This window comes from Lathyrus oleraceus, chromosome 4 (genome assembly GCF_024323335.1).
Source record: "Lathyrus oleraceus cultivar Zhongwan6 chromosome 4, CAAS_Psat_ZW6_1.0, whole genome shotgun sequence".
In the NCBI taxonomy this organism is placed as follows: Eukaryota; Viridiplantae; Streptophyta; class Magnoliopsida; order Fabales; family Fabaceae; genus Lathyrus; species Lathyrus oleraceus.
In genome coordinates, this window is record NC_066582.1 from 235,157,382 (window position 1) to 235,169,150 (window position 11,769).

Here is an 11,769-nt window from a genome sequence, read left to right on the forward strand (position 1 = left end):
TCTCAACAATGACATCTGCGTCTCTATTTGGCAAACTTCAAGAACACGAATTGGAACTTGGAAGGCTCGAGAAGCACGAAAGTCAAGAAAAGAAATCCAAGAGCATTGCCTTAAAAGTTGATTCCAAAGTTGTGAAGAAAGAAGACAATCCCGAAGAGGACGAAAACTTTATGCGTCTTGTAAAAAGACTAGGAAAATATTTTGGTGCAGAAAATAATGTTGGAAACTCTAGTTACACAAAAAGAAAGAAGTTCTCAAAGAACAAAGAAAGAGAAGCATCAATATCCAATGAAGACATTACATGCTATGAATGTGGATAACAAGGCCACATCAAACCGAAATGTCCCAAACTCGCAAAGAATCGTGACAACAAAGGAAAGAAGGATTACAATAGGAAGGCCTACATTGCTTGGGATGACAATGAAATAAGTTCTTCATCGAATTCCAATAGTGATCAAAGCGCAATTCTAGCATTGATGGCATCACATTATTCCGACGATGAAGACGATGAGGTTAGTAGTAACTTTTCAATTTTTGATAATGATGCTCAAGGAGCAATTGATGAACTTTTAAGTGAATGCAAAATTCTATACAAAACCATTTCATCTCAAAAGAATCAAATATCAACTTTGGAAGAAAATATTAAGAAAATGAAAAATAATCTCAAAGATGAAAAGGAAGAATTAATCAAGAATTTTGCATGCACTAAATGTGAGTCACTTGCTTTTCAAATAGTTCAATTGAAGAGAGTTATTAAAAGATATGAAAAAGGTCAAATCGGATTGGAACATGTTCATAATAGTCAAAGATACTCAAATGATAAAAGTGGTTTAGGTTATTCAAATTTTGCTAAACATACTTCTAACAAGACCATTTTTGTAAAAGCTAAAGAACAAATTCCTCTAGATAAAAATAACAAGCCTAAAGTGGTTCATCAATTTAATAATAGGAAAAGGAACAAATCTTATTATAAAAAGAAATCTTATCCTCCTAGATATAAAAGCAACTTTGAGCCTTCATGTTTCTATTGTGGTATTAAAGTTCATACTCCTAATGCATGTTATGTTAAAAACTTTAGTGTTGCTCAAGGCCATTATGTATGGGTTAAGAAAAGAACTAACTATCATGGACCCAAAGCACATTGGATACCAAATAAAACTTAATTGTTTTGTAGGTTTACTTGGAGACCACTTCAAAATCTATGCTTTACTGATAAAGTGGTTGTTCTAAGTTTTTGATGGGAGGCATAAACTAACTTTCAAATCTGGTTCCAAAGTCCAAGGGTTATTTCACATATGGGGAATACCTTAAAGGAAGAATTCTTGGCATTGGCAAAGTTGAAGCACTAACTTTCACATCCTATTGAAGATATACTTTAAGTTGACAAACTAAAGCATAATATTCCAAGTATAAATCAACTTTGTAACAAAGACTTCAAAAGCATGTTTCGGCAAGAATAATTATTTGATGAAGTCTCTCATGAGGTAAAACTCATAGGTAAACATTATTATTTTGTTTTATTCTTAATTTTTTCATGATTTCTTTACATATTTCAAGTCTTTTCCCATCCTTTTTGCTAATGACAAAGGGGGAGAAGAAATATGTGTTTGTGTTTGTTTTTTTTCTTCTCTAACAAAGTGCAGCTAGAAAAGACTCTCTAAAAATCATGAATTTAGGGGGAGCATTGATCAAGGGGGAGCCTTTTGTGTTAGAGAAACAAAAATAGAGCAAACATTCAAAATTGGGTTGTCATCATCAAAAAGGGGGAGAATGTGAAGGCAAGCCTCTAAATGGTTTTGATGAAGACAACATTATTCATTCAAGATGTTATGCATGCTCAAAAAGGAAATGGATCAAGACATTGAAGCGAGAACAAGATTTCATATTATTTAAAGTCTTGAAGATTTATCGTGGATTGATCAAAGGTATAACATTCATCTCTTGGTAATGTTTATGCAAGTGTTCAAAAGTGTCTCATGCATGCTATATACGTTTAAGGGTGTTAGAAAATATATGCCATGAGTTTCATGCTTTTAAAGAATTGTTTTTAAATCTTTTTTAACAGTGTTAATCGGTTAACACTTTGGTTAATCGATTAATCAGTTGGAATTTGAATATTTTTTTCAACTTCTTTAAACATACAGTTGTTGGTAAATTATGGCGTTTTGAACCGTCGTAATTTGCATCGTTTTGAAGCAGTATTTTACTTTTGAATATTTTTTGGTCGTTGGAAGCAAGTAACCGGTTACCCACCGAGAAGTAACTGGTTACCACTGATGAATTTTGGCAAATTGGTGCATTTCTTCATTCGAATATTTTCTTTGCATTCCTTTGAATCATGGCATCCTTTCATTCATCATACTCTTTCAAAAAAGGTGTTTGTAGCAATATATAAACATCATTACTCATTTTTTATGACCACCTCCTTTTTTGCAAACACTTTCAAATAAATCACTCTTATAAAAATTCAGATTTTTATCAAGTGTCCAAAAAAACTTTCTTAAAGTATTCTTTGCATTAAACCTTCATATATTGAAAAGAATACATATCATTCGGTTTGAACACTTGTATACTATATTGAGTGATTGATATCCAAAGGGGAAGATTAATCCAAGTGATTAAGATATTCAAGATTCATCATCAACCTTGTAATTAAGTTCACATATTTGTATCATACCTTGTTGTCCAGGATTGTTGGAAACAAGTGAAGTGTTGAAGAGGATTGTTCTTCATACACTTGATTACCTATAGGTTAGATAGTAAGCATCACCATTGGTGTGAGTAGGCTGTACAATAATTATAACTATAGTGAAATCTCTTTCGAGTCGAAAGGGGAGTGGATGTACCTTCGGAGTGTGAAGGGAACCACTATAAATTCCGGTGTCTTTTTACTTTCCGCAATTTATTTTTCCGCACTTAAACGAAAAATAACCAAGAACCGAAAACAAGATCGAAGAATTTTTAACTACCTAATTCACCCCCCCCCCTCTTAGGCGCATTTACAACTTACAATTGGCATCAAAGCAAGTTATATGTAACTTGTTCCTAGAGATCCAGCATGGCTTCCGCAAGCATAAACCCGGTTTTCAAAGATGGTGGAAGTAGCAACAAGCCCCCACTCTTCTCCGGAGAATATTTCGATTTCTGGAAAATCAGATTGAAGGCACATCTTGAGGCCCAAGGAGAAGGTATATGGGAAGCAGTTGAAGAAGGTCCACACAAACCGGTAAATGTGGTGAATGGAGTTGGTACCCCAAAGTTGAAAAACACTTATGACGAAGATGATAGGAAAAAGATTCTGAATGAGAAGAAGGCAATCAACATACTCCAAAGCACTCTTAGTATGGACGAGTTCTTTCGTATATCTCAATGTAAATCGGCAAAGGAGATTTGGGACACCTTGGTAGAAACACATGAAGGAACTACCGAAGTGAAGAGATCGAGGCTAAACACTCTAAGTCAAGAATACGAGATGTTCCGCGTGCAGCCCGGTGAATCTATAGTTGCCTTACAAAAGAGATTCGTCCATCTAACAAATCACTTGATTGCTATCGGTAAAACCTTCACCAATGATGATCTCAACCTGAAAGTCCTAAGATTTGTGACAAGAGAATGGCAACCGAAGGTGACCGCTATTTCGGAAAAGAAGAGTCTCTCAACAATGACATCCGCGTCTCTATTTGGCAAACTTCAAGAACACGAATTGGAACTTGGAAGGCTCGAGAAGCACGAAAGTCAAGAAAAGAAATCCAAGAGCATTGCCCTAAAAGTTGATTCCAAAGTTGTGAAGAAAGAAGACAATCCCGAAGAGGACGAAAACTTTATGCGTCTTGTAAAAAGACTAGGAAAATATTTTGGTGCAGAAAATAATATTGGAAACTCTAGTTACACAAAAAGAAAGAAGTTTTCAAAGAACAGAGAAAGAGAAGCATCAACATCCAATGAAGATATTACATGCTATGAATGTGGAAAACAAGGCCACATCAAACCAGAATGCGTATCCTAAGGGAGCATTCTCATATATTCAACTCTACACAATTTCCATTTCTTTGATCCCCGTCTTTTTTTTTTTACATCCACACAACCATGAGCTTTTTCTTTGTTTTTTCTTTCTTTTCTTTTTCTTTGCTCTATAGTTTCAAGGGTGATTTCTTTTTCTTGTTTCTTTTCATACTTTCACCATTTTATAAAACATCACTTTTCCAAGTTTCTAATCAAGTCTTTTTACTTTACTCTCCCCAACTTTAGATTCCACAACCAAATTTATTCAACAAGGCTCCCTACTTAGACATAAACAAAAGGCAAAATTTGCAAACAACTCGGTTTGAGGGTTCAATTGAAACGAAAGAAATTAGGATTCATTTATTCATAAACTTTTCAATTGACTTTACACTTATCAATCAAATGAATCCTAAAACAAGCTCAAAGGGGGTTAACTAAGGATCACTCCTCACAAGGTTATTTGATTCAAAACTTTTTGGTCAAGTGGTTTTTCTCATAACAAACAATGCCTCTATCATTTTCACAATTTTCACAAAAATAGATTAATGCATGATTTAGCATGATAAGAATGAGTTGAAATAATGTTCGGTTTCCCGCATTTAGTGTACAATGGAAAGCTTCCTCACAATTGGTTAAGTCCTATTTTGATTCAAAAATGACATGTATCTCAATGAATTTATGATATGGAATTTGCAACACACCATCAAACTACTCATGTTAAGTCTAGAAAGCGATAAAGTATACCTTAAAATGCCGACACTAATTCTTATCATCACCACTCGAAGTGTCCTACGCTTCCTTCTTTGCAAACATTTCTTGGTTGCTTTAAGCTTGACTTAAGAATAAGAACAATTAAACAAACAAATGTTGGTATACCAAATTCATTGCAACACACTTAAATCTCACAGAATATTCATACAATTAACAAAATAAATCAATAAACCAAAGTTTATGGTGAAACTAGAGCCACCAAAAGTACAATCATAATTAAACAAAAACAATAATAATAAAAAGAACTCAAAATAAAATTCTACTATAATTCAAACAAACTTTTCAATCTTCCTTCTCATGGCCACCACCAACGGATCCAAGGACATCCTCCATTTCATCGTCATGGGTCGCACCATCTCCTGCACCCCCCATAAAAGCTGGCCTGCCCTCAGGCCAATTAGCATAAGCAACATACTCCGCCTGGGAAGGGAAAGTACGGGCTTCAGGTGCAAGGAAGGTGTTCTGAAATTGCTGTTGCATAGCATTAAAAATGAATGATTGAGACCTCCTAGAGGCCTCAAAGCTCTCACAGCAATAAGTAGAGAACGTCATCTGATCGAATGCTGGAGTACTGCGGGCTTGGGGTCTAGAGGAAGAAGTCTCAGCTCCTTCGGCTCTGTCCATCTGGCTCTGGAAAAACCTGTTCAGATAAGCATCATTAATAACACTAGTGATAGACAAGTGTACCTCATCCAGAATGGGAACATTTGCCCTTCGGCAAAGTCCCATAATCAGCCCCGGATATGTTAGAACACCCGCTTTCCCACCGAACTTTGTTCCGCTAGTAGCCACTTTGCACATTTCCCCCGCAATGATGGATGCCACATCTACAGATTTACCAATCATGGTGTAGTACAATAGGCATCCTACATCCAATGGAATGATGGTGTTGTGGCTCCTTGGCCGAATATTATTCAATAGAAGCACCAAATATGCCCTTGCTTCCAAGTTCAAACTTTCTCTCTTCCACGACTTTGGGAATCCCTGATCATTTAAATCATAAGTTCTTCCTTCAAGGCATAGGTGAGCGCTCACAGTCGGAAGGTCCCAATCGTTGGCCATTTCTTTGGCATGGTACGCGCACCGCCCATTCTCCGCCAAGATGAGAGGATTACCTAAATACGCGTTGATTGTGTCTCTACTGAAGAAATGGCCTTTCCCCTCACTCTTGTCTGATAATGGAATGCCACTCCCTCCTCCAGCTGAAGAGCATTGGCGTAGAACTCACGCACAATGTCATAATTTATTTCCGGCTCCGGTTCACAAATCTTATTCCATTTTCTTCTTTTAAAATTCGACACCAACTTCCTATAAGTTCCACCCGACGACAAGCGGATGAATCTTTCCGATTGAATGGTTCGTTTGATCAATTTGCCGAATCTCTCTTCATGCTCATCGCTTGTGAATCGTCGCACGGAGCGAGAAGGACCGAAACTCGTGGTTTTTGTTCTTTTTGACATCTGCAACAAAAACCAGAACAACCACACAAAAGCCATAAGAGAAGTTAGCATTCAAAAGCAGAAATCATGAAACTGGAATTTCCCAGTTCGCGGCGCAAACCCTGCGAACCAGGAAAATAACAGGTGCCTTCTAGGGTTCCCACTGCTCACACCTTTCAACAATTACAACCACAATCCCTTACCCAATCCTAATTTGAATCCTCTATAGACATGCAAGGCTATTTTCAGCATCTAATCCAAATTTTAGCAAAACTCTATTTCACCTAAATGAGGAACAAAAAGGAAAGGGAAGAGAGAGTACACATACCTTGTTGAATCAAAAACATAAAAAAAAAACCATTAAAATCAATCTTTTAAAAGAAAAACTCAAACACTTAATCAACATCAAGTTATTTCTTAAAAACCATTTGATAATCAAACCATTTTCAACTAAAAAACCCAAAACACTTACGCCAAGTCCTTTTTTTCAAACTTAAACAAAATGCGAGTAAAATATTTGATCAACATCAAGTTTTTTTTCGCTTAATAAAAAACGCTTAAAATCCGTTTCACAATAAAATCGAATGAAAATGGATTAGTTGGACGAATTTATCCATCATTTTCCTCGAGTATTTAAATGATAGTCGTAATTAGCTTACCATTTGAATACTCGTCTTTCGTTCAAAACACAATAATTAACCGAAACTAGTTTGTTCTTTAGGGGATAAAAAATTATTAGTTGGACTTAATTATTTATCCTCTTCCCCGAGTATTTTTAATGTTAGATGTAATTAGCTTGTTCGAATATTTATCTTCCGTTAAATACATACGACTTAATTCACCTCATAAATTTCATAAATGATTTGGATGAAAAATGATTAGATGGATGTAATTATCCATCCTCTTCCTCGAGTATTTGAATACTAGATGTAATTAACTCATTGTTCAAATACTCGTCATCCACCTAAAAACGGTTCAACCAATCAAACTATCTTAAACTATTTTTTCCCGCCGTAACGCGATTGCAAAACCTTTCACAAACGAACAATGTTTTATCCATTCTACCGCGATATAAACAAACGATTAGGCCTCCCATGCGCGAGCACATAAGCAACATTTAACTGCTATAATGCGATCAAATAGGATGCATTTCACCATAATACAAACAAACATTTAAGGCTCCCATGCATAAGCATAAAAGCAATGTTTAACCGCTAGAATTCGACTTAACCATCATTCACTAAAATCAACCAACACACAAACATTTGCTGCAAAGAACTACATAGCTTTGAATTCCTCATTGTAATAGAGGATACGTATGAGCGAGATTCAACGTCTCGTTTAACACTATAACAAAAATTCCAAAAATATTTTTTTCTTACTAATAACTACATAACTTTGAATTCCTTATCGTACCTGAAGGTACGTAGGAGTAGGATTAACAATCTTGCCAAACACCCTAATAAAAAAACTTATTTTAAGTTATTTTTTTCCTTTCAAACTTTTAATAACAAGAAAAAATAAATAACATTACGCTAACACTCTTTTGCAAAACTAACTAAATGATTCTCGTTGGTTACAATAGATGTGAAGGGTGCTAATATCTTCTCATTGCATAACCGACTCACGAACTTGAATTTGGTTGCGAAGATAATATTTTTGTTCTTTGAGGGTTTTATTGATATTCTTTCCTTTTGGAATAAATAAAATTCGATTGTGACTCTATTATCATTTTGAGTGTTCGTTATTCCTGAGTATTTTTCGAGCCGCAACAGGAAGTACTTTCGACCATAGGAAGGAAGAAAAAGGACTAGTAAGTTTATAAGAGACTCAAAATTATTAAGAAAGTTGAAGGTATAAAAGTTCACCTAGTTGGTTTCCCTTCTCGGTTCAGATTTTCCTCTTTCTTGTCTACTAGATCCTGGTTATGGTTCCTTCGATAATTTTGAATTAAAGGGAATATTTGCAACATGTCGACCTGAGTAAGTAAAAGGAAACATAAAAGGAAAATTTAAAATTTTCCTAAGAGCCTTGTAGTTCACCTTCTAAATTGGGTTCAAAAACTTGGACATGTTCGACATCAATATGAAGATGGCTTGTGTAATTGTCCATGTGATGTTTCATCGACACTAACCTATGATGAGACATTTTCAATTCATTGTTTAAGACTGATAAATAACCACACATAAACCAATATGGAATTGGTGGTAAAAAAGCCAAACAAAGTTCACAGGTTGGCAACCATGGAAGTTTAGAAAAGTAAAATTTTGAAGCAAAATTGTACCTGTCTTCAAGATGGGATGAATTTTCACACTTGGAAGTTTTCAATTATTTTATGTTTTAAAGTTACAACAATGTCATAAACAGTTCGACGAATATCACATAGATTATATACAATTTTGAAGTGTCTTTGAAAGGCTTGAATTTCTTTGATGTGCATGTCTTTACTTTTCTTTGTTGGGTTCTTTAGAAATGAAAAGGCGCTAGTTAGGCGTTGGGCCACGAGGAAAGCATCTTGCACGCCGTTATAGTAAACTACCCACCATTCTTCAAAATCTCTTGTGCAGTGAAAATAAGGTGAGAATTTGAGAGGCTTGAGGAATACAACCTTTTTTCTCGAAGAAGTATGTGCACTTTTCAAGCCATTCATCATTTGGCTTGTTAGTGAAGATGAAAACAACCTTTTCTTTTGGAATGAGGGATCTAGGTAAGAATTAGCTAAGACCAAATTGCCTAGCTACTAAGTTAGTTGATAGGTTGTCGCCCTTATGCCAGATTTTTAAGAACAAAGTTTGGTCGCCAAAGGGACAGGTTAGACAAAATCTAGTAAAATGTCATGAATCCCTATTTCCTCTATAAATGAAGAGGCTGAGAAAGAATTTTTGAAATAGAATGGTCAACAACTCCTAGTGGCGAAAGGTGCCATAGTCAAGACAAATGTTTTACAATTGTAAAACATATAAAAATAGGTCTAAAAAACTTCCTTTGGTGTAACTTTTCCATCATCTAGAGTAATTTGGGCTAACCTCATACCTTCGACGCCCCCCTATAAATTAGGTGGAATGTTGGTTTTAAGGGAGGGATCAAATGTGGCATTAAGCCACAATTGCAAGAGCCAAATGGGGCTAGACACCAAGAAACTTTTAGGATTTTCCTGTTCTTTGAGGTTTCCAGAAGCAAACCCCAAAGATTCATAAAGCCCACACAAAATAAGTTGCTTAGACAAACATCAGTCCTTTCATGAAGTTAAGTAGCCAGGGGTGCAACTTTTTTGGCCACTTGAAGGGAGCTGGAGAAAAAAACATAACGAGAAGGCCAATATGCAAGGAAATCTATGTGCTCCTGGTCACCTACATTGTCATTTGAAGCATAATGTTCTTTAAGGCATGTGTTATAGACAAGGTGAGTAAAGGAGAATTAGTGTTTGGTTTTGGTGATCCTATATGGTTTAAAAGGTGCCATAGTTGGTCGAAGACCAACAATCGCTGTTATGTCAAAGAGTCTTGGGGTTATCATTCCATATGGTAAGTGAAATGTGTTGGTTGTGGATTCCCAAAAGCACATGGCAACAACAAGCATGTGAGAGTTGTACCTTGGGCTAACTCTTAAGAGTTAGATCGTGTAAAAGATGCTCTGATCTTTCCATACTTGTCCTTTCTTTTATTGGACCCTATCCAGCCACCGAAAATTTGAGGGGTTGGTAGTAAAGGTGCATATGAGGGATAACTTCTGAATAAATGTTCAAAAACATGAGGTTTCCTAATGTAACTAGGTAGAGAAACCATGAAAGCACAAGTATTACTTGAAATGGAATAAGGTATCAGTACCTGAGAATACCATATTTTCCTCTTCTCTTCTTCCATGGGAGGTTTTGAGACATAAGTGTGATTTCCTTCAAGGACAGCCTATAAGATGTCAGTAGTATAAAGAATACTTGAAGCATGCATGCTAATACGACCAAAAGCCATTGTTAACTTTTGACAACTCGTAGAAAAGAAGTTTTGAAAGTTGAAAGTAGAAGTTGGAGGAAGTTTTTTCTAGGGTTCAGAAAGGGAAATGGTGGAAAATAAATTAGAACATTGGAGGAACGCATAAATAGTCGCGAAAATGTAAATTTTTCAGTTTCTCTCTAAAGAATTTTTTGACAAGTCTCGATCTTAGGGTGGACACGTGGCATTCATTTTTGAAATAAAATGAAATTAAAGGATTTCTTTGAAATTTCATTTAATTTCATGGTCACGATTCTCCTAGCAAAATGGAGTTAACGACGAAAATATGCACGTACGTCTGTGGCGTGACGTTTTTGTGGAAAGTAGTCATGATGACTAAAAATGTCAAATTAACATGACGTGTGTAGGCTAATCTTAACAGTGTTTAGCCGTTACAAAAATATCACTTTTCTTCCATCTGACACATATGATTAAAAATGACATTTTTTGGGGGCATCAATCAACCTGGAAATTCTTGTTGGTAAAAAGTCAACAAAGAATTGTAATAGCTAGGTTGAAAATTCTAAGTGTCAATAACTTTAATCAAAAGCTTTGACATAATTAACTATGTCGACTAAGTGCTTCGACTAACTTGTTAGATGGGTCGAGGCAAAGAATGCTTTGGAGGATTCTCAGGAACAAATCCACGAGATTAAGATCACTCTCTCTTCCAGATATGTTAAGAATCTTGAAAAAGATTTCACAAGTCAAACCTTTGACCAGTGTCGAAGTCGACACGACTACCAGGTGTTAAGGATATAAGATATTTTCAAGTCCACGAACTATGTGATATGAATATATCTCAACATCATGGAAATGAACCAAAGGCTTTCGACAAAGATAATTAAGGTGTTCAAGAGTAGTTATCAACGCAATTATCAGCGTAATGGTTGATTTTTCAGTAGTTTTGTCCATGAAGACGCGTGGAAGCAAGTTAGAGCAAAGCTGCCTAAGTGGTGGGAAATATGTCAGATCATTATGTTTTTCCATTGTCGACAGTTACTACAGTTCTTTTGTATTTGAAGCATTTACTTTAATGACATTCATCTTCTTTACTGGTTATTATCTTTATCCAAAACATATTGATTGCATCCAATTTATCATTATTCAAGCATTTAAATTCAAGTCACACACGTTTTTCTTTGCATTCTTCTCTTGCACAAATTGTCTTCGAGATTTTTCGAGTTAATCTCTTAAGTAAACTAAAATCGTGATTATTTACTAAAAACACTAGTAAACAGTACCTGTAAGCATATAAATCCACATTCTCCCCCTTTTGATGACGACAACACATCTCTTAGGGAGGTGGATAAACAAGAAGACAACAATAATAAATTAGAGTGGTTAAACTCCCATAAAAATATAGAAAGTACACTTTACTTTTCTAAGAGTATACTTCTCCCAATTTGACATTATAAAAAAGGAACAAGGTCTTTATAAATTGTAAGAATTTTCTTCATTACAATTGTTACTCCTTATGTTGTCTTGCAAAATAAAAACAATCATAAACAACCGAAGCTTGGGCAAACACATGCCCCCGTTACATACACAGACACTTGTAAGTAACA